Source organism: Leucoraja erinacea, chromosome 6, assembly GCF_028641065.1.
Source record: "Leucoraja erinacea ecotype New England chromosome 6, Leri_hhj_1, whole genome shotgun sequence".
NCBI classification, from domain to species: domain Eukaryota; kingdom Metazoa; phylum Chordata; class Chondrichthyes; order Rajiformes; family Rajidae; genus Leucoraja; species Leucoraja erinaceus.
Window position 1 is genome coordinate 78,184,977 of NC_073382.1, and position 25,000 is coordinate 78,209,976.

General features: G+C 42.2%; 1 long non-coding RNA gene across 1 annotated transcript in view; it reads left to right on the forward strand.

The window, feature by feature from the left end:
* Positions 1-8,363: 8,363 nt before the first annotated feature.
* Positions 8,364-25,000, forward strand: part of LOC129698324 (uncharacterized) — a 36,594-nt gene continuing 19,957 nt past the window's right edge. The window contains exons 1-2 of the long non-coding RNA XR_008723666.1: positions 8,364-9,810; positions 11,788-12,072. This is a non-coding gene — a long non-coding RNA (uncharacterized LOC129698324). The remainder of the gene's footprint in view (positions 9,811-11,787; positions 12,073-25,000) is intronic.

Sequence of the window (25,000 nt, forward strand, 5' to 3'; positions counted from 1 at the left end):
TGGTGGAATATTGCATTTGGGGATGGGTTGCAATGGGGGACCAGCCCTCCCATGTGACAGGGACCAACTTAGTCTAGTCACTTATGAATTTATGAACAGAAAGATTAGGGATTTATGTAGATGGGGTTGATTCAGCCTGTTTCAGTAGGCGTGATTCTATGACTTTAGGATGTTGCACGATGAATGAGGGTGAGTTTTTGTGGGATTTCAGCAACAGCGAAAGGGAAGCCCTTAACAAAATGTCATCAACTCTCTTGATATGTATACTGTTGACCTGATGTGGCCCTGGCTCATATGGCAAAGATAGAACAGCTGAGTGAGAAAATCTCTTTGTGGTACTCCAGAGTTAAATAAACATCGTTAGCTTGCCTCATCATTCATCACTGTCCTGCCTGCTCTCGCCATATAGCATTCGAACCAAAAGATGGTTAGAATCGATGGTCATAAATAGCACACAATGCAAAAGACCCATGGGATTAGTCCAATAGAGGGTATTTTGGACCACGTCCCTTGATCAAGTCCCATTGGGGGCCATAAGGCTACTGTCAGCCCAATATGATATTCAAAAATGTAATGGTTTTGCCAACATAGTGGTGCAGCATTTAGCAGCACTCACAATTCTTACAGGTCGAAGTTCAATCATGACCATAGGCGTGACCACTGAGATTTTGACCTATCTAAGTGAAACCTAAATTAAAACAATCAAATCACACTTGTTTGGGCCTCTCCTGTCCATAATCCAGTCAGTCATATTCACAGGCATAGAGTGATACAGTGTGGAAACAGGCCCTTCGTCCCAACTTGCCCACATGAGCCAACATGTCCCAGGTACACTAATCCCATTTGCCCTCGTTTGATCCATAGCCCTCCAAACCTTCCCATATCCATGCACCTGCCTAACGTTTTCTTAAATGTTGGGATAGTCCCAGCCTCAACTACCTCCTCTGGCAGTTTGTTCCATACACCTACCACCCTTTGTGTGAAAAAGTTATCCCTCAGATTCCTATTAAATCTTTTCACCTTCACCTTAAATTTATGTGCTCTCGTCCTCAATTCATGTACTCTGAGCAAGAGACTCTGTGCATCTACCCGATCTATTCCTCTCATGAATTTATACACCTCTATATCAGCCCTCATCCTCCTGCTCTCTATGGAATAGAGACCCAGCCTACTCACCCTCTCCTTATAGCTCAGACCCTCTAGCCCTGGCAACATCCTCATCAATCTTCTCTAAAGCCTTTCCAGTTTGACAATATCTTTCCTATAACATGGTGCCCAGAATTGAACACAATACTCTAAATGCAGTCTCACCAACGTATTATACAACTGCAACATGATCTCCCAACTCCTGCACTCAAAGACTTAAAGAATTTGTCACAAAAACAACAACAAATATATTGTCTGCTAATTAACACTGTGGCTTCTAGTGTGTTTTTGTGTATACAAACCAATTTGTCATTAGATTGAATATGGAGAAACTAATTTAATATTCTCATTCAGCTTGAAAGGGATGATTTTGGGAAACATTGCTCAAAATTACTATTGTGAGCAATCTGCATTCCATTTGGTTTTACTTCCTTCCAGAAATGAACAGCTTGAGTCAATGTGTATCTGTTCCCCCTGCTGAGTAAACATACTCAGTGTTTCTTACACAAGCCGGCAGATGAAGATTGCCCTTTGCATTCTTGAACCTACTTTGAGAAGGGAGTATTCTGCACATCTGTTTGATTGCATTTACTGCGAATAGAAGCAGAGAAAAGTAAAGTCTCTGGCTGTGTCAAGTACACACATCTGACAACTCTGTAACTTTCTAGCTGTGGTATTCTGACAGATTATACCTGCTAATGGGTTGATAGTCAGGTATTTACATCAACATTCCTGGTATTTTCTTCTTGTCTCAAATAATACAATCCAGTTTGGGCTATTTTTCTTGGAGTAATCTTTTGAATCAGTCCAGGCTTTCTGAGCTTCAGAATAATTTAGCCCTCAGAACTGAGTGTCTGAAGGATCCACTTCATTAAATCACCCTTCCATGCACTTTGATTCTCTGTTTATTTGATGCTATTTAGAAATACGTGAAGCTCCTAAGCTTGATTTATGAGACCAGGGCGTGAAGGTTGAGATTTATGAGATTTATGAGACCAGGGCGGTCATTCGTGAAGGCTTTTCGCATATTTTACAGGCATATGTCTTACTGAAATAGAGTGTGTTCCTTACAATCTATGGGACAAGGGCAGCTATGGAAAACATCAGGGTCTGTGAAGGATCGCCAGGTTATCCAAAGATTAGAGACTGCATGGAGACATAAATGGAACAAGGCAAAAGGCATATGTTAAATCATACAGCAATAATATTATGTAAATTAACTTGTTAGATTATAAGTTGCATTTGACAAGGTGATAATTAAAATCCCCAGATAGATCCTTATGTATATCTGGCTGAGAAAAAAATCACTTAGAGTTTGATTTTAGCTCTTCTTATATCTCCGAAGCATGATTGTAATATGTTTTTGTTTTTAAACTGTAGGCTATTTGCATGTTGCGAGTTTTAATGAATCTTCACTACATTCGTTTGTGCTATCTTTGTTTAAAAATGCAACTGAATGGTGAAGATGTCTTGAGACACAGTGAGACTGAGTGCTCCATTACCACAACTACATGCTGACTTCATGCACTTGTTTGTTCATCCTCGACTGATTGTTCCACAATCTGCACCTCATTACACTTCATTTGACATTTATAGCACAACATAGAAATATTTTTTTATAAAGTCAATCCATCAGTTTATAAAGTTAATTTTTCTCCAATTAGTCCCGTCACTGTTTTTTTTAAAAACCAATGGGGCTTGTTTTTCTTTTTTTTTAAAAGCTACAAATTTCTCAGACATATGATATCAGCAAATACCTTCTAGTTAATGATGATTTTTTTTGAAATGCAGTTACCATAATGATGTGTTTCTTTGTGTATGCAAATGAGAAGATAGCATTTATTGTACTTCAAATACAGTCGTTTTAGCTGATTGTTAATATTCACCTGAGAGGAGACAGAGAAACCTGATTTAATGGGAATATCTACAGTATATGCAAGTAAGAATTTCATTGTTCTAGCTGGGACCTATGACAATAAAACACTCTTGACTCTTGACCCTTGCACTACTTTCCTCTGGTAGGTTCGTAAATTCTTACTGTTGTAATGGAATCCTAATCATTGGATGCTCAAATCATTGTGAGCATGCTTGAATTAATGCCTGATTGAGAGTTGACTGTCTTGCAACTGAGGCAATCCTGGCCATTGAAAATACAGCAATGTATCATCCAGAACATCATATATCACAAACACACATAAATACTCTGGAGGCACCAGATGAAATGGGTGGTTCCATTGCATGCCGTAAAAGATTTTCAGAGACTAGTACTAGTGATTATTGGCATGTAATAATGCTCCAGCTAACAAAAAGTAGGGGGCAGAGGGGGTGGAGGATCGGTTAGGGGGGGGGGGGGGGGGGGGGGGGGGGGGGGGGGGGGGGGGGGGGGGGTGGAGGTTGAGGGGGGGGGGAGGTTTGAGGGGGTGGGGGGGTGGTGCTGCATGGGTGCAGGTCAATTATACATTAGACTTCACACTTTGGAGCTACAGTGTGGGAACTGGCTCTTTGACCATTTGAGTCCGCACCAACTTGCAATCATCCCTAGACTAACATTATCCTGCACACCAGTAATGCATTTTTTACCAAAACCAATTAACCTACACCCCTGTACAACTTTGAAGTGTAGGATCAAACCACAGCACCTGGTGAAAACTCACATGAACACGGGGAGAACGTACAAACTCCGTACAGACAGCACTTGTAGTCAGGATTGAACCTGGGTCGTTGGTGCTTCAAGGCAGCAACTCTACCACTGTGCCATCATGCTGCCCCTGAATGAACCAGAGTAATGTATGTAGTATTTGCAAATTTTAATTGATTGCTAAATTGCTATACATGGTTGAAACTGCAATTAATGAAACATAGTCTAATATTTTCTCTTCCATTCTTTAGCCAATCATTTGATGCAATCTAAATGCTTTGTAACTATTACTGCTTACCCCCTCACTAATATGTGCATATTTAGTTAGATATGATAATCATTATATTGACAAAAATGCCCCTGCCCATGATCTAATAATGTTTGCACACTGCCTGTCTTGGACACGGACTGAATGCATATGTCTAGTATCGTGTGTGGACGTGGTACCACATCCGGATACCGTCTAGTATACTATGTATCTGCCACTTACTGCAATAAATAAAATGAAAATGACAAACAATATAAATAGAGCATGTTTTATTGTGTGTACATGATCTTCTCTGTGGATTGTCACCTTGTCGTGGTGGAGAAGCTAGGGTGGTCCTGAGATTCAGAGAGCGATGCCGTCTGGAGCTATGCTCTTGGTAGCGGTAAGGTCGAGGGGGAGGTCTCTGACAAAGAGCAATCCTACCAAGACTCAATGGCGGAACAGGCAGAGCAATCCTACGTCACAACGACCGGCTGCAGCAGAAAAGGATCTCCGGTTGTCGAGGACTCCATGCCACCTGACCCAGGCTGATGGATGATGGGACTGTGCACCCGTAGTGGAGTTAAACAAAGTCACGCACGGCTGGGAAGGCACCAATGGTCAGACATAACCAGCAGAAAAGGGTCTCCGGTCGTCGAGGACTCCATGTCACTGGATCCTGACCCAGATCTGTCAAGGACCTGTTCTTGACTCTAAGCTCTTATCTTCTCCACTTTTTGCCTTCACCTTCGCATCGTTGCTGATTTCAATCCAGAATAATTCTATCAGTTGCTGTGACTCTAATTCGTGCCTTGGTAACCTCAAGAACGTACGTTATCATTCTCCTGACTAGAGAGTCAAGAGTGTTTTATTGTCCTGTGTCCCACATAGAATAATGAAATTCTTACTTGCAGCGGCACAACAGAATATGGAAACATAGTACACTGTAAACAATATGATAAATGAGAGAGACAAATAGTTCAGGGTTTATATATATATACACGCACACACTTGCAAAAATATGTACACATTAAAAAAAGCAATAATAGTGCAATAATAACAATAATAGTCTATGTAGTTCAAGCTTATTGGAGATTGTAGTGTTTAATAGCCTGATGGCTATAGGGAAGTAGCTGTTCCTGAACCTGGGCAATAGACAACAGACAATAGGTGCAGGAGTAGGCCATTTGGCCCTTCGAGCCAGCACCAGCATTCAATGTGATCATGGCTGATCATCCACAATCAGTACCCTGTTCCTGCCTTCTCCCCATATCCCCTGACTCCGCTATCTTTAAGAGCCCTATCTAGCTCTTTCTTGAAAGTATCCAGAGAACCGGCCTCCACCGCCCTCTGAGGCAGAAAATTCCACAGACTCACAACTCTCTGCGAGAAAAAGTGTTTCCTCGTCTCCGTTCTAAATAGCTTGCCCCTTATTCTTAAACTGTAGCCCCTGGTACTGGAGTTCCCCAACATCTGGAACATGTTTCCTGCCTCTAGCATGCCCAAACCCTTAATAATCTTATATTTTTTCAATAAGATATCCTCTCATCCTTCTAAACTCCAGAGTATACAAGCCCAGCTGCTCCATTCTCTCAGCATATGACAGTCCCGCCATCCCGGGAATTAACCTTGTAAACCTACGCTGCACTCCCTCAATAGCAAGAATGTCCTTCCTCAAATTAGGGGACCAAAACTGCACACAATACTCCAGGTGTGGTCTCACTAGGGCTCTGTACAACTGCAGAAGGATCTCTTTGCTCCTAAACTCAACTCCTCTTGTTATAAAGACCAACATGCCATTTGCTTTCTTCACTGCCTGCTGTACCTGCATGCTTACTTTCACGATGAACAAGGATCCCCAGATCCCGTTGTACTTCCCCTAATCCCAATTTGACACCATTTAGATAGTAATCTGCTTTCCTATTTTTGCTACCAAAGTGGATAACCTCACATTTATCCACATTAAACTGCATCTGCCATGTATCTGCCCACTCACCCAACCTGTTCAAGTTACCCTGCATTCATATAGCATCCTCCTCACAGTTCACACTGCCATCCAGCTTTGAGTCATCTGCAAATTTGCTAATGTCACTAATGTCACAGTGTTGAGGCTCCTGTACCTTCTCCCTGATGGCAGGGGTGAAGTGAGTGTGTGGCCAGGGTGGTGTGGGTCTCCGATGATGCTGGCTGCCTTTTTGAGGCAGCGACTCTGATAAATCCCTCTGATGGTGGGGAAGTCAGAACCGGTGATGGACTGACTTCCCATCTTGCAGCCTGCTGGAACTTATGGGTGCCTATAATGTCACTGCGCATATCACTGCAAGCATTATGGCAATATCATCCAATGCATCCGTGATTAGTAACTTGGACTAGTTTCCAGTCTCTAAGAGCCATGTTAAAACCGCTCATGTCTGTGTTTAATTAATCCATTAACCTCCTTCAGTGCTACGATCCTCTGTTTCCGCTAACAACAGGCCCTTATCCATTATCTGCCATACTTTTAGCTCCTTTGAGTCATCCCTGTAGAATTCACTTATCCACTGCTGTACCCTTCTGCTTCCTCCTTCATAAGTTCTTAAATTCATGTGATAGGAGCAGAATTAGGCCATTTGGCCCATCAAGGCTACTCTAGCACTCAATCGTGGCTAATCTATCTCTATCTCCTAACCCCATTCTCCTGCCTTCTCCCCATAACCCTTGGCACCCGTACTAATCAAGAATCCATCTATCTCTGCCTTTAAAATGTCCATTGACTTGCCCTCCGGAGCCATATGTGGCAAAGAATTGCACTGATTCACCACCCTCTGACAAAAGAAATTCATCCTCATCTCCTTCCTAAAGGAACATCCTTTAATTCTGAGGCTATGACCTCTGGTCGTAGACTCTCCCACTAGTGGAATCATCCTCTCCACATCCACTCCATCCAGTCCCTAACGTCCTTCCTTAAAACTCAATTTTATCAAGTCTTCTGTCACATGTACAGATGCCATCTTATTTGGCTGATGATCAATTTATTCTGATTATGCCTTTGTAAAGTAATGTGGTATGTGCCACTTTCTGAAGGTTGTCAAATGATGGTCATGTTCATTGATGGAAGGCATGAATGCAGTGCCATAACTTACTGAAGCTTTTCTATTCAACAACATTGTGGCACGGTGGCGCAGTGGTGGAGCTACTGCCTTGCAAAGCCAGAGACCCGGGTTCGATCCTGACTACAGGTGCTGCCTATACCAAGTTTGTTCGTTGTCACCATAACCCGCGTGGGTTTTCTCCGAGATCTTTGGTGTCCTCCCACACTTCAAAGATCTACAGGTTTGTAGCAGGCAAGTGCCATCAGGGTGGGCAAGGTGCCTACCCAGACTAAAATTATAAAATGGTAATTATTAAATATAAATAGTAAAGGCATGGGAGAATTATGCCATTGATCTCTAAGGTAGACATAATTCTCCCGTGCATTTAATACACAGTACATGTAACATGCGAAAGTATGTGGAACTCACGTGCCGTCGATGCTTCACAACAAGGGGAGCTGAAGGCAGCTGAAATTCTGCCTTTGCACCGTGGACTGCGTGCATCTGTTGCACAGCGTACTGCGCATGCACAGCGCAGGTTTCTTGGCGGGTTTTTCAAACATGGATTGTCATTATCTTATGCATATCTTCAGAAACAAAGAGAGAAAAATGGAGTTTGTGTACAAATCATGTGGTAAGTAAATTTCTTTGAGCAATATGTTTTTAAATACTTGATTAAGAGATAAGACTTTTGAAGACAAATTACTTGCTAAAAGTCGACTGACTGCCTACCAGAGAGGAGAACAATCTGCGCATGCACGGCTTTTAAGATTTTTTAAAAGTCGATTGACTGCCTACCCTGAGTAATTACTCAGGGCATGTGCCTGTTTTAATTGGCTTGGTATAAATGTTAATTGTGTCCAGTGCGTGTAGGTTAGTGTTAATGTGCGAGGATCACTGGTCGGTGAGGACTCGTTGGGCCAAAAGGCCTGTTTCCGTTGTGTATCTCTGAAACTAAAACTAAAAACTAAACATGTAGATACAGTGTTAAATCCATAAGAACATATAAACACATGAGGCATAAGACTTTTGGATTGGGTGCCAAATAAATGCATGTGTACCCTTCACTACAGTCAGGAGGAACAAGTCTAATTTCTAAAGTGCAACTGGCAACTTAGCAGTTTTCTTTATGCTACTGCTGTTAAGTACTGCGACTGCCATAAGCACCAACATGTCTTTTGAGAACATCCAATAAGAGAATTATTATGGACAGCATTCCATTAAACATTAATGGTCGAGATTGTACTGATACAAGCAGTGTAAAGGCAGCTCAGTTTAGTTTAGATTAGTTTAGTTAAGAGGTGCAGCATGGAAACATGTCATTCGGCCCACCGAGTCCACACCGACCAGCGATCCCCACACATTAAAGCTATTCTCCACACACGAGGGACAATTTACACTCATACCGACCCAATTAACCTACAAAACTGCACGTCTTTCGAATGTGGGAGGAAACCAAAGATCTCGGAGAAAAGCCCAAGTAGGTCACGGGGAGAATTTACAAACTCCATAAAGACAGCACCCGTAGTCGGGATCGAACCCGGGTCTCTGGCGCTGTAAGGCATTAGGTCTACCACCACACCACTGTGCTGCACAAATGATGCAATTGAATCCTGCAATATGTGTAGGATGTTCATTTGTATAACCTCCCACCTGAAAGTTGATTTAGATGGTCAAACAGGGAGAAAATGTCCCCACTATCCATTCAGCTACCGGGCGCCCATTTCTCTTGCAAGAAACCAGTACGGGGCAGTTGAATATCTCCTCTTAACGATACGATCCGATACGATACGATAGAAATTTATTCATCCCCGGAAGGAAATTTTATCAATTTAAATTTAGTTTGTATCACTAATACTGCATTCAGATTCACTTCTTCCTCCTAAATGCAACATGAACCCTATAATTTAATCACTGAATGTACTCAGCAGGCTTGAAGTCTACTGAGAGACAGATCCTACGGTGAAGGTTTTCTCATTTCCACACCTTGCTGGTTTTAATGATGGAACGGATGTGTATGCAGGTGATTGATATGATGGATGATAGCTTTAGCTATCTGAACAATTTGATATTTTCGTAACCAGGACCCTTGTGCATTGCTCCTCAAAAGCTGAAGTAGGTCAAACAGTCTTAAGTATCAGCATTTCTATTGCACCATCTCCTGCAATCCAATACATGCCTTTGACATCGCTGTAAGGTGACACCTTAACTCCCGATTCACTTCAGCTTTCAAAGTGCATCCTCCAGCACTTATTCTGTTGTTCTTACATAGAAAATATGTTAGCAACGTATGCTTCATTGCATTCTCTTGGAATTCCTCAGTCATAGCCAAACATCATGTTTGACTCGATACCAAATTAGTCAGAAAAGCTGCATTCCAGTTACTAACAGGATCACTTTCAGATGATAGGAATGCTTTCTACGGCACTGTTACTTTTTCACCCCTGAAAACAATTTTCTGCACACATCACATGTCATGCTGATTTTATGTTTCATTAAACGCAGAAAGTGGTCTGAATGACATTTCCTCTCCTTCACCTGAGTAAGTGGCAGCTCACATTAGCTGATGTGCTTCTGCTTACAAGCACACAACTCAGATTTAAGGGCATGTGAAGCAAAGCTGAAGAAACTCCAGCATTTTTGTGTACCCCCTGAAGAAACCTATACCTGCTAGTTGATATTTCACTCGGGCAGCTCATAAGCTAATGGTAAGAACATTGATTGCTCTAACTTCGAGTGACCCTTGCTATTCCTCTCTTTCCATCCCTCCCCCAGCCTAGTTCTCCAACTAGTTTCATTGTTGTCACCTTCCCCTCAGCCAACAATGAACCATTCTAAGACAGACACGAAATGCTGGAGTAACTCAGCGGGACAGGCAGGATCTCTAGAGAGAAGGAATGGGTGACGTTTCGGATCGAGACCCTTCTTCACACTGAGATTCAGGGGAGAGAGAAACTACAGATATGGAAGTGTACAAAGAGAATGTAAGGTGTGAAAAGGACGGATCAAAGCAGACAATGCTCATGGAAATGTAGAGTGGTTCATTGTCGGCTGAGAGGAAAGTGACAGTGAGGCATACGAACAGTAAAATTAATCAGGAAAACAGTGAAACTAGTCGGAGAACTCCCAATTCCATGGTCCATTATATAGATTTATTGCATGTAGCATCATAGTGTCCTAGAACAATGCAGTAGGGAAGGTAGCCCATCAGCCCAACATTCCAATGCTAACCAAGATGCCCCATCTATGCTAGTCCCACCTGCCTATGTTTGTCCCATGTCTTCCTAAACTTTTCCTATACATGTACCTGTCCAAATCTTGCTTCCAGCTCCTTTCCTATATATGTATCTATCCAAATGCTTTTTATTGTTGTAGAGAAATCAAACGTTGTGAATAAAGAGTTCTTTATTCAGGCATTATAAGTTAGGTATACAGTACAATCAAGTTTGGTACTCTAACATAAAAGTCATTGTTGCTGCTGTGAGGCATGTCTGTTGACTCGTGGGCTCGAGCTGAGCTTCTCCTCATGTGGCAGGACACTCCCCTTAACTCATGACATCTCGTTCCTGCCAAAGCATGTCACGTGACAGTCCCCGTTCTGATGACGAGGGTTCGACCCGCAAGTGCCCTGACCACCAGGTAGCACCATATTAGCACATAGCTCAACTACCTCCTGTGGCATCTTAATCCATGTACCCTGCAAGCTATAGCAAGTTGACAAAAATAATGACAATTACTTAGGGAAGCTTCAAGCAATCTCTTATGTTTTTAATGATTATTTTATACACACAATAAACAAATAATGTTAACTAGAAAGAATAACGGGATATAATTTCCATGGTCAATCATGGCTATCACAACCTTGTCACAAACCATATAGAAATAATCTAAATGGTGATAGAAATGTTATTGTACCAGGCACCCATTATACAATTTGTATGTGCAGACTTCATCTTTGGAAAAATATAGTGTTAAACGGTTGAACATAGGTTTAAGCCAGAATAGAACAACACTCAGGGGTCATATGAATAACAGGGATCATAGGGATTGGGCAGTTGAGAAATTTAACCCATGAAATTGTGGTGGGATTTTCAACTATTTGTTTGGACATCATTTATTTTGGCACTAAAATAACCTAAAATATCTCAACTTTAGTGCAACAGATAAACTTGTTGATCATGTAATATTCAACATGAATATTCATCTGAAATATTTGTACTTACTCAGAGAACTATCTGTTTTTACCAAGCCTAGTTCCCTGAAGTAATGCTACTTAAAAGGTCAACAATCAAATTGCATTCTTTATTCTCAACAAGATCCGCGACCTCCTGCAACCTCCTGCAACCTCAGCCGTAGGCTGACAAATGTGCTTGGACTGCTTTGATCACAGAGGCCGGAGCATTAACCACTGTTAGCCTCCTGGCCCCAGGATCATTCTGGGCTGTTGCAACAGATCTATGTTGCCGCAACCATATAGGAAGGAACTGCAGATGCTGGTTTAAACCGAAGATAGACACAAAAATCTGGAGTGACTCAGCAGGTCAGACAACATCTCTGGAGAAAAGGAATAGATGAATGTTTCAGGTTGAGACCCTTCTTCAGACTCACTGTTTCTTGCTCAAAGTTGCATTTAGGAAGTCACGTGCGATAACTTAAACTACTTATCCTTTTCCTTCTGCCTGCAGGAATCGGCATAAGGATCCACTAGTGTTGAGGCTTTCCTCAGTCAGGATCAGTCTACATGCCCTTACAAAGATTTGTCTGGCAACCTCCTATCAGGGGTTCCTTTACACACAAATTGTTGTTCATCAGCCCATCCAATCCCTCTGAGCTTGGATGATGCAGCGGAAGAGTTGAGACCCGGGTTCAATCCAGACTACGGGCGCTGTCTGTACTGAGTTTGTACGTTCGCACCGTGACTTGCGTGGGTTTTCTCCAAAATCTTCGGTGTCCTCCCACACTCCAAACAGGTTTGTAAGTTAATTGGCTTGATATAAATGTAAATTGTCCCTAGTGTGTGTAGGATAGGTTAGTGTGCGGGGATCGCTGGTCGGCGCAGTCTTGGTGGGCGCAAGGACCTGTTTCCGTGCTGTATCTCAAAACTAAATGTCATTAGAAACGGGAATAGTCCCCGAGGATTGGCGTACTGCGCATGTTGTTCCATTGTTTAAAAAGGGTTCTAAGAGTAAACCTAGCAATTATAGACCTGTTAGTTTGACTTCAGTGGTGGGCAAATTAATGGAAAAGATACTTAGAGACAATATATATAAGCATCTAGATAAACAGGGTCTGATTAGGAACAGTCAACATGGATTTGTGCCTGGAAGGTCATGTTTGACTAATCTTCTTGAATTTTTTGAGAGGTTACTAGGGAAATTGACGAGGGTAAAGCAGTGGATGTTGTCTATATGGACTTTAGTAAGGCCTTTGACAAGGTTCCTCATGGAAGGTTGGTTAAGAAGGTTCAACTGTTGGGTATAAATGCAGGAATAGCAAGATGGATTCAAACAGTGGCTGAATGGGAGAAGCCAGAGGGTAATGGTGGATGGCTGTTTATCGGGTTGGAGGCAGGTGACTAGTGGGGTGCCTCAGGGATCTGTGTTGGGTCCTTTGTTGTTTGTCATGTACATCAATGATCTGGATGAAGGTGTGGTAAATTGGATTAGTAAGTATGCAGATGATACCAAGATAGGGGGTGTTGTGGATAATGAAGAGGATTTCCAAAGTCTACAGAGTGATTTAGGCCATTTGGAAAAATGGGCTGAAAGATGGCAGATGGAGTTTAATGCTGATAAATGTGAGGTGCTACACCTTGGCAGGACAAATCAAAATAGGACGTACAAGGTAAATGGTAGGGAATTGAAGAATACAGTTGAACAGAGGGATCTGGGTATAACCGTGCATAGTTCCTTGAAGGTGGAATCTCATATAGATAGGGTGGTAAAGAAAGCTTTTGGTATGCTAGCCTTTATAAATCAGAGCATTGAGTATAGAAGCTGGGATGTAATGTTAAAATTGTACAAGGCATTGGTGAGGCCAAATCTGGAGTATGGTGTACAATTTTGGTCGCCAAATTATAGGAAGGATGTCAACAAAATAGAGAGAGTACAGAGGAGATTTACTAGAATGTTGCCTGGGTTTCAGCAACTAAGTTACAGAGAAAGGTTGAACAAGTTAGGGCTTTATTCTTTGGAGCGCAGAAGGTTAAGGGGGGACCTGATAGAGGTCTTTAAAATGATGAGAGGGATAGACAGAGTTGATGTGGACAAGCTTTTCCCTTTGAGAATAGGGAAGATTCAAACAAGAGGACATGACTTCAGAATTAAGGGACAGAAGTTTAGGGGTAATATGAGGGGGAATTTCTTTACGCAGAGAGTGGTGGCGGTGTGGAATGAGCTCCCAGTGAAAGTGGTGGAGGCAGGTTCATTGGTATCATTTAAAAATAAATTGGATAGGCATATGGATGAGAAGGGAATGGAGGGTTATGGTACGAGTGCAGGCAGGTGGGACTAAGGGGAAAAAAATTTGTTCGGCATGGACTTGTAGGGCCGAGATGGCCTGTTTCCGTGCTGTAATTGTTATATGGTTATATGGTTATAAACTAAAAAACTAAACTCTAAACCCTTGCTTAGGGGCACTTCTCCCAATTTTGCAGTAGCCATTCATTTTGTAGCAACACATCCCAGTAGCTGGAAGAGTTGCTTGCATTCTGTATTCCATAAAGACCTGGCTGCAGAGATTACAAGTGTTACGCTAAGCACAGGCAGCCTTGGAGAGCTTGCAACAAATCAATAAGTTGGTGTCATACTGAAACTGACTCAATGTGATGAAACCTGGAAAAGCTTTGCAGACGAAGATAGTGTAGTATCTTCATCTGATAGTGGAAGATAGTGGAGTCTGAAGAAGGGTCTCAAAGCAAAACATCATCTATTCCTTCGCTCCATAGATGCTGCCTCACCCGCTGAGTTTCTCCAGCACTTTTTGTCTACCTACAGATGAAGATAGCTCTGTTTATGGCCATTTTAAAACAGTATAAAGGTGGCAGAGTGCATAATTTTAATGACTAAGATGTAGAGAAATGTCATTAAATTGCTTCAAATGTTCCTCAGTCACATTTTGTGGTTTGTTCAGTTCAGTTTAGTTTATTGTCACATGTGAAAGGTACAGTGAGGAGCTTTTGTTGCATGTCAGTCCAGTCAGCAGAAAGTCAGTGCCATCCAGTCAGCAGAAAGACAATACATGATTACAATCAAGCCATTTACAGTGTATAGATACATGATAAGGGAATAACGTTTTGTGCAAGGTAAAGCCAGCAAAGTCCGGTCAAGGATAGTCCAAAAGTCACCAAAGAGATAGATAGTAGTTCAGCACTGCTCTCTGGAACTGGAAGGATGATTCGGTTGCCTGATAACAGCTGGAAAGAAACTGTCCCTGAATCTGGAGGTGTGCGTTTTCACACTTCTGTACATTTTGCCTGATGGGAGAGGGAGGATGAGGGACGGCCAAGGTGCGACTTATCCTTGATTATGCTGCTAGCCTTGCTGAGGCAGCGTGAGGTATAAATGGAGTCAATAGAGGGATGTTGAAGGAATCTGGGTTGCTTTGACAGTCTCATATTGTTTGAGAGTCCTCCGATAATTCTGCTCCGAATCAAAGGTCGCTGAGGTGGTCTACCTGACACTGGCATTGTAAGAATTAGAGCTGAACAGTCTGAGGAAGGGTCTCAACCCGAAATCACCCATTTCTTCTATGCAGAGTGGATGCCTGTCCCGCTGAGTTACTCCAGCTATTTGTGTCTGTTGTAAATGTAAAGCACTTTGGCCAACGAGACTTGTTTTTTAAATGTGCTATATAAATAAATGTGACAACTTGACTTGACTGTTGACGGCTTGGATAATGGGTCAGAAAACACAGGATTGGAAAGTGGGAGCAGTGGATGAGAGAGGGAGAATGGATCAAGTGTAGACTTTCTGTCTTTGATGCTCAGTAAAGCCTTTAACCTCTGTATCTATGCGCGGCAACATGGAAGTTGGAAGGAGGTTGAGATCTCAACCCATCCAGCGATGGCTCAAGATCACATTAAACCGAAGGGCTGATGTCGCACATGTTAGGTTCTCCTGACCCACACTGCTTTATGCACCTATGGTGTCAAATCAACCTTTCAAACAGTGTCACCAAGCCTGTATTCAAACTTTAAATTGAGATTAACTTTTTTTTTTATCTACGATTTATGGCTTAATGCCTTTTAACTAAATGTATTAACTCAATAATTTTATTTTATGATGTAAATATATTCACTAAGAGTGAAATAAAATATTAAGTGAAAGTGGTTTTGAGTGCTGTGAACCATCACGGCCACCCACGATGGCTCCAGGGTGGTCTCCAGGTTTCACTGCCTAAACCATCAGTGATACTGGCAGCCAACACAACCTCATGGCTGGGCCCTTGCATTGAGAAGGGTCCCAACCCAAAATGTCATCCTCTGGAGATGCTACCCGACTTGCAGAGTTACTCCAGCACGTTGTGTCTACCTTTAACATTAAGGGTACCTTGGAAGCCACAGCAGGTAGAGGTGATCACAAAACTAGTGTGAGGAGCTGGGCAGGTTAGTAAATAAGTAAGGAAGTAAATGTTATTTATCTAGCACGTTTAAATCAACTCGTGTTGTAACCAAAGTGCTTTACATAGAAGAAATAATTAGGTTTCCCTACATCCATAGAAAAATTAAAAAAATAAAAATGACACAACACATTATAGAATTTAACAAGGACGTCCCCCCACAGCAGAATCAAATTTTTCCACTGTGGGGAAAGGCACTAGAAAGTTCAGTCCTCTTCCTCTGTGATCACCCGAGATCAGGGCCTATTTGTGGCCTCCGCAGCCAGTCCGATGTTATAGGCCCTCTTGCCGGATGATGGAGCTCCGGTTTTGGGAGAAACACTCCTCAGCGGCTTGGAGTGTATGGAACGGCTGCTCCCTCCCCAGAGACCGGGGCTCCCGATATCCAAAGGTCGGAGCTCCAACACTGGCGATCTCGGCGAGAGATCCCAGGCTCCGTGGTGTTTTAAATCCAGCGCCGCCCGCGGCTGGACGTTCCGCAGACCGCAGCTCCTTGATGTTGGAGTCGGCGCTCCGGAGCTTACCGCACGGCGACCCGGTAAGACATTGCCCGCTCCGTTACGGTGTTTCGGTGCTGCGCCGCCACCGAAGCTGGGGTTCTGGCCGGTCCCGACAGGAGATGCCGCTCCAGTCCGATGGTAGGCCGCGAGGAGGGGGCGAAGAAGCACCTCGGAGGGAAGCTGCATCTCCGACCAGGTAGGGAATAGGAAATAAAGTTCCCCCCCTTCCCCTCCCCACCCACCACATAAAAGAAGACCTCCATAGAACAATTTTTTTTCACAGGACTAAAAATAAAAATAAAAAAGTGTGAAAGGATGGACTGCAGGCAGGTTGAGGGTGATCCAGCTTAAGTTGATTAACAGAAGGTGAAGTCAAGAAGAGAAGATAAGACAGAAACTAATCAGCCCCCTCTGAGAGCAAATAACAAATCAGTGCTGATGCGCAGGAAGCAGTTACAGAAAATGGTCAGTTTTATATAGATGTGTTTTCACACACTTGGGTATCAGGGAAGAAATAGTAAGTTAGTTTAGTTTAGTTTAGTTTAGAGACACAGCGTGGAAACAGGCCCTCCATGCCAACCAGCGATTCCCGAACACTAACACTATCCTGTACACAACAGGGACAATTTACATTTATACCAAGCCAATTAACCTACAAACCAGTATAGCTTTGGAGTGTGGGAGGAAACCGGAGCTCCCGGAGAAAACCCACGCAGGTCACGGGGAGATCGTACAAACTCCTTACAGATAGCACCCGTAGTCGGGATCAAACCTGGGTCTCTGGCACTGTAAGGCTGCACCACAGTGCCACCCTTATCACTTGGAAATCAGCCTTTGATCTCTGTGTCTCTGTGGATCAAGGATAAGTGGAGTGTTTGTTAGGTTATGGTGTCAGGAGCTAATCTCTTCCTTACTTTGAGCAATCATTTGACAGAATGGGAAATCAAAATCTTTGAATAGTTTAAAGTGCAGTTGGAACATGTGAATGAATGTTTTCTGTTTTCTTAAAAACATGAGCCAAAGTAAACCGAAAACCATCTCTCAACTGATGCTAAATACCGAAGATAGATACTAAAGATAGTTTCTATCTATAATAAGATAGTAACTTAGCAGGACAGGCAGCATCTCTGGATAGAAGGAATGAGTGATGCTTCGGGTCGAGACTCTTCTTCAGACTAAATTCCAGCTGGTTACCATGACAATGTCGTTGACAGACATTGTAATAGCTTCAAAACAAGTATCTCAACTTTTTTTTTTGCAAAATATTCTGTTGGTTGGAATGTCTGTGACTAATTTGCAGCCATGTGAATGATTAGAAATGCTCCGACATCATTACATCTCCGATTCTCTCAGAGTAGAGGCCTTTGTATACAAACTTGATAAAGTCTTCTCATCACATATCATTATAAAGAGGAAATACTTTCACTGTTTACATTTTTATTTGCATAAAATAAGAAAGTCTAGGAGTATGTTCACATCAATTACAATCAGCTTAGTTTCAAGGAGTTTAATTATGAACTCATTTAAATTCAAATCACTTAACGCAAATGCAATCAAACATGAATTTGTGGAATTTAAGTCAATCAATTGTATTGTATACACTAGCGTGAAAACGGCTCATGGTTGAATTGATGAAAAATTTTTACATAATTGTATCTCATTGCTGATATTTTACATAAGGTATTTATGGTTTGTCAGTGTGGTAGATTCAAGCTGACTGGAGCAGTGAAAGAGTTAATGATGACAAGAGTTTCAGACTCCAAGCTGCCTGTAAATATCTCATTAAAGGTCTGAGCAACACAGTAGCAATCTGTAAATGCCTTGTTAAAAGGGAATGCAATTCATGGAGATTACAGCTGTCCTCAAAATACCTCATTAAGGTCAAGATATAAATACTATCTAGATTGATTTCACTTTCAGTTACTTGAAAGTGTCCCAGACATTATATCAATTACATTTTGCTTGCAGCAGCACAACAGAATATGTAAACAAAGTACACTTAAACAATATAATAATTGAGAACATTCAGTTTACTTTGACTTACCTTTTTAAGAATGACTATTTGCCTATGATTTGTGTTTATGTACAGAAACATTCAGTTAGAGTAGTTGTGCCCAATTAACAGGTTTGGGACATGCAAACCTATATAACTGGACCAATATTCACATCTATATTCTCATTTAATTACAGTGATTTTCTATCTCTGGTAACATTTCAATACATGTATTGCACTCCTAACTAACGCCTTCTTCTTTATTATACTGTGGAAGTGACCTTTCTTAAAACTGCAACAAGGAGCGAAGCTTGTGAATGGGCATTTGCAACTGAATGTCTAAAAATGGCTGAATGAAATAATGTGGGAAGGCTTGAAGTTACTCAGTTCATTAAGGAGCTGATCCCTTAGAAAAGCCTAGTGTAGCTCTGATTCTGACGAATCATGAAGGAAATTAGTAACTAGAGGCCTATTATCTTTCCATCTGTAACAGATAAAATGCCTGAGAGATTTTTAAATGAAAATGCATGCGGAAAAAATCAAAACCAGAGACATCCAACTCCACTTTAATAAAATATTTTGTCCAAAATCATTGATAGGTTAGAGTAACTTTGGAGACATAGTTATTATATTTTCACAGAAAGCTTCACTGAAGGTACTGATAAGAATTAGTCATTGTTATTTTTGATGCATCATTGTGTCAGAAATGGATTGATATTTCACTGAAATGCTTGCGGAGAAGAATTCCTGATAATGGTCTGTATAAATTGGTGTGAAGAGCTTGAGAATAAAGAATAGCATAACAAAGGAACAGGCTCCTTGGCCCATGATGTCCATGTTGAACACGATGCCATATTAAACCCATGTCTTTTACCTGCATGTGATCTACTTCCCACCACATCCCCGCATATTCCTATCTAAAAACCAATTGTATTTGCTTCCACCACATTCCACGCGGCTCATCCCGGGCTCACACCAGTCTTCCAGTAGAAAATTTGCCTCACACATCTCCTTTAAACTAACCCTTTTTTGTCAGGTCTCCACTGAGCTCCAAAGAAACTCCAACCTTTACTTACAGCCAAGAGGTGTAAATCATGGAGGGGACGGGGACACAATTTTTTGGTGGCCGCAGGCGCATGCGCACACTCACACACGTGCGCGAGGCTTCGGAAGCTCAATCCAGTGCTAAGTGCAGCTCAACTGCCTGTCTCGCCGGGTTAACTACAGCCCTGTCTGGACTGACGGGACACCAGCACTGCTTCTCCGCGCTGGCCATATTTCCCGCAAGTCCAGGCAGGTTAACCTGGCAGGGATGTCGCCCACCTCTCAAAACACGGGGAGGACGTGTCCCCTCTGGCCCCCCCGGGTTTTCCGCCCCTACTTACAGCTAAGTTGACACAAGTCAGTGGGACAAGCAGGAGAGAAGGAATGGATGACGTTTCAGATCGAGACTGTTCTTCACCTTACTTACAGCTAATATCCTCAAATCCAAGCAGCATCCTGGTTTGTTTTTGTTACTTCCATTCATGATCTAAAAATGAAAGGTGAGAAAATGATCCACAAGATCACTACATGGATCATTGTGTGGGCAGGACAGGTTTGGAGGAATCAGAATCAAACGCGGGCAGCTTTCTACCTATATCTGTATCAATGATTTGGATGAGAGCATACATGGCAAGATTAGCAAGTCTGCTGATGATAGGAAGATGAGGGGAGATCTTATAGAGGTGTATAAAACATGAGAGGAATAGATCGCGTAGAGGCAGAGTCTCTTGCACAGAATAGGCGAATTGAGGACTAGAGGACATAGGTTTAAGGTGGAGGGGAAAAGATTTATCAGGAATCTGAGGGGTAACTTTTTCACACAAAGGGTGGTGAGGGTTTGGAATGAGCTGCCAGAGGAGGTAGTTGAGGCTGGCCCAATGTTTAAGAAACAGTTAGACAGGTACATGGATAGGACAGGTTTGGATAGATATGGAGCAAACACAGGCAGATGGGACTAGTGTAGCTGGGACATGTTGGTCAGTGTGGGCAAGTTGGGCCGAAGGGCTTGTTTCCACACTGTGTCACTCTATGACTCTATGACGATGTTCATGGATGATGCCATGATATGTTTGAGAATGAGAACGTTATAGGTTGCTTAGTGATCTGATCTCAATATGTTGAGGGACATGCCCTGTGTTTGACAAATGATACTGAATGTACAGCATCATTCATATGGATATCGAACACTAAACAAATATACACTATAAAATGAAAAGAATTAATGCAAAGAAAGAACTCTAGACATATTTTAATGTATCATATTCCAAATTTCCACATTGTATGTTGTAAATATTATATTCACTACAAACCAAACTGAACCATGTATAAGAACTTTTAAATACAACCTAGTTTAGGCCACCACATGTGATGGAGAAAGGCAAAGCTTTGGAAAGTGCACAGCCTAACAAGAGTCTGAAGAAGGGTCTCTACCCAAAACATCACCCATTCCTTCTCTCCAGAGATGCTGCCTGTCCCGCTGAGTTACTCCAGCATTTTGTGTCTATCTTCAATTTAAACCAGCATCTGCAGTTCCTTCCCAACTCTAACAAGAGTATTTCCCTGTTAAGAACCTTTAATTACCCAGATAGGTTGAGAAATCTGATTCTCCTTGCCTGAGAAGCATGATCATTGATGTCATTATTCATGCTTCTCAGGCAAGGAGAATCAGATTTCTCAACCTATCTGGGTCATCAATGTTTCAAAAATAATGAAAGCATTGTGTTTCTCTGGATTCATTATTTCAACTCTCAGCAGGTTGGAAAAGATCAACAAATGTAATTATAAGCAATGTGTACAAAGGAACTGCAGATGCTAGTTTAAACCGTAGACACAAAATGGTGGGTTACTCAGCGGGACTGTCAGCATCTCCGGAGAGAAGGGATGGAAGGCGTTTCGGGTCGACACCCTTCTTCTGAAGAAGGGTCTCGACCCAAAAAGTCACCCATTCCTTCACTCTTGAGACATTGCCTGTCCTGTTGATAAGCTATGCTCCCTATAATAAAATGTTCTATACTTACTCTTTTCCAAAAAGATATTCTTTCAAGCAAAAACTAGACTTTTCCCTAGATGTGCCATAGCTTTTTTATAACTGACAAAAAGTCACCAGCCTCTGTTTTCTCCAGAGATGTTGCCTAATCTACTGAATATTTTGAGCATTTTATGTTTGTGTATGTTACATGAACTGATTCAGAGCTGAGCGCAGTGATCATAGCTGCATGTCGAAATGCTGGCCACTGTGCCAAAGTGCCTGGTGTGGCATCAGCTGATAGTCAGACCACTTGCGGTTGAACCCTCGTCAGTGGTTACGAGAGCTGTCATGTGACGTCATTGGGTTAAGGGGAGTGTCCTGCTACATACACATATCTCATCTTGAGATCACCCCAGTCGACAGGTAGCTGAGCTCGAGACAACACCCTCGCTCAGCTGCAGCAGTAGCAACAATGACATTATGATAGAGGACCAAACATGTATGAATTTCAAACCTATTATGTCTGAATAAAGCAACTGTTTATTCACCACGTTTGGTGCCGCTACACTAGTATCTTTTCATTAAGATACACCTGGCTCCATGAAAGAAAAGGTTTGGAGACAAAATACCTTGTATTACCAGCATTAGTCAGATACACAACAGAATTTGAACACTCAGCCATGATCACATTGAATGGTGGTGCTGGCTCGAAAGGCCGAATGGCCTACTCCTGCTCCTATTGTCTATTGTCTATTGTACAGTTTTCGAGCAACTTAACCTCTCAGACCCTAGCTGTATAGTCCAATGGCTCGAGCCATTGTTTTTGCTGTTAGTTGGTGCTGGAGCACAATGGAATCATTGTTGCATTCTTCACTGCCACATCTGAGATATTTCGCTTGGGAAGCTTACAACCCAGTGGTATGAATATTGATTTCTCTAACTTCAAATAACCCTTACATTCACTCCCTCTCCATCCCTCCCCCACTCGTTGCACCAGCTTCAAAGTCGCCTTGTTGAGTCTCATTGTCTGTAACTCATTTTCACCAAGCATACATCTAACATTGGCCTGTTTCCTTTATCATCGTTACTTTTTAGCATATCTTTCTTTCATTTGTTCTATATCTCTCTACATCACTGTCTATATCTCTCATTTCCCTTTCCCCTGACTCAGTCTAAAGAAGGGTCTCAACCCAAAATGTCACCTATTCCTTTTCTCCAGAGATGCTCCAGCTTTTTGTGTCTATCTGAGATACCAAGGTTGCTCAGAACAATGCACAATGTCCTTCAGGAGGAAATGCTCATGTTATTCTTCAAGTATAATTGTAATAGCACGGCATGAAATTACAGAATTTGTTAACATGGTTATTTAGATAATCATTTTTGTTCTTCAAAACTACTTAATTCAGAGAAAAGCAATTGGGAAAGTTCTCATATCAAAATGATGGCAACCTATAAGTGCAATGTCTTCTTATTGTCTTCTGCAGCTTTCATCTGATTAGTGTTGTTAATTTCCCCTTATTGGTAAAATGTCTGCTTTTATCAATAAAACTCTGGCGCAGTGGTAGAGTAGTTGCCTTGCAGCGAATGCAGCGCTGGAGACCTGGGTTTGATCCTGACTATGGGTGCTGTCTGTATGGAGTTTGTACCTTCTCCCCATGACCTGAGTGGGTTTTCTCTGAGATCTTCAGTTTCCTCCCACACTCCAAAGACGTACAGATTTGTAGGTTAATTGGCTTGGTAAATGTAAAAAAAAATATCCCTCATGGGCATAGGATAGTGTTAATGTGTGGGGATCGCTGGGCGGTGTGGACTCAGTTGGACCAAAGGGCCTTTTTCTGTGCTGTATCTCTAAACTAAACTAAAATAAAACGAAAGTTTTCTGTGCCTTGAAAGTCAACCCAAGAGATGAACCAAGAGAGTATAATTGGAAGCTGCCCAATAATTAGACTGTTTCTTGGTTCCTCTCTTGGGTGGACCTTCAAGGCACTGAAAGCTTAAAGTAGATCCTTTATCAATGTGGAGGAATTAACAACATTAATCACAAGAAAGCTGAAAAATACAATATGAAGACATTTAATTTTTATTTCTCTTGACCTGAGGACATTCCATGTGTTTTACTGCCTATGAAGTTGTTTTGAAGTTTAGTCATGATGATTATCTAAAAGAAATTTGAAATAAATAGTGTGACAATTGGAGAGAGAAAAAAGGTATATGGCATTGTGTTAATCAACGTGTTTCTGAGTTTGGGGCTGAGACATATTGTTGTATCTATCATTGTTGTGTATGACCTTTGGATGCCTGGTGGCAATAGGTCCTTGAAATGGAAATTGTTCTCTCCATCTCTCTCAACTTAGTCAACTTGAAGAACATAAAATATTAATAAAGAAATCCCAGAGATCTAGCAATGCTACGGGAACAATGCAGCATTTATTTGTCCATTCAGGGCTTGCAAAATTATTTTTAAATCTTAATTCTTGTGCATCTGATACACACAGAGGTGATTGGACGTGCAGTGACATCAATAACCATAGAATGCACAATAAATTCTCCTGTACAATTGTTGACTGTAACTAGGCTCAGACTGGAGTATGAAGTCCTGTTCTGATGTTATTTGAGAATAATGCCTGTCTGGATTGCTGCCAGGAGATCCAGTGAGGGAGTTTCAAGTGGGATCTGTTTTTCTCTCTCAAGCTCATGTTCTCTCAATATTATCAGAGTCTTTGCACTTCCTTGCCCCAACCTGTGACTGGACTCCACTTTTTTTCTTAGGTCCTCCAATATTTTCACACCCATCCATCTTCTGACTTCTTATTGTGTCAGGTCGGGTGGAGTTCCCCCCGCTACGGGTACCATGTAATCCCGTGCTACCTGCTCCATGGTTAGATAGTCGGTGACTAAACCGTCTCCCCCACCTGGTTTGCCAGGTGCAGAGGGGGCTGTGGACCCCCAGCAGGACCAAAAACAAGACCTGTCAAAGGGCGGGTGAGCTCCTAGCGAGCCAACGGCCATCCACACTTCAGTAGAAGTTGTGATCACTGTCGCACATAGTATTGTAAGGAATGATGATAAAGCACACACACCAAAATCCTGTACTTCGAGCGGCAGAAGTCCGCAGGAACTGGAGGACAGAGATGTGTGGTACGTCCGTCACCGTTCCCGTCCGAAACCAGCACCACTGTGTCGCTAATGTTTTTAACAATGATGACTGATTTCCCTCTGCTCCAGCAATCATGCCTCTGCTCCCTCACCATTGTCTCCTTCCATTGCCTCCAATCTTTTCATGACCCTTCATTTCCTCCTTGATTCCCTCTTGATGATTTCAGCATCTTCCTGATCCCTACTTTAGGAACGTGATCAGCTCTGCCTCACTGTATCCCTCTCTTGGATTCCCCTGCCTTCACAGTGTGTGCTGTGACCTGTTTCTGGACCACGCTGGTCTTCAACATACAAGCACACATAAGCATGCATTATACATGCACATAAACACACACACACATATGCATGCACGAATATACACACGTATGTACGCATGCACATTCATGTTGCCCGTATAATTCCCCAAACATGGATCACCCTTTATATCTTCATTTTCTTCACCTCGCATCTCAGTATGGTTGTAAAAGAAATGGAAGGTGCTGGTTATCTTGAGTTAATTTGATTGTGCCAGGGATGCAAGGTGTTAGTGAGGAATGAAGAAAGACATACATGAGACATAGACCAGTCTGAAGAAGGATCCTGACCCGAAACGTCACCCATTCCTTCTCTCCAGCGAT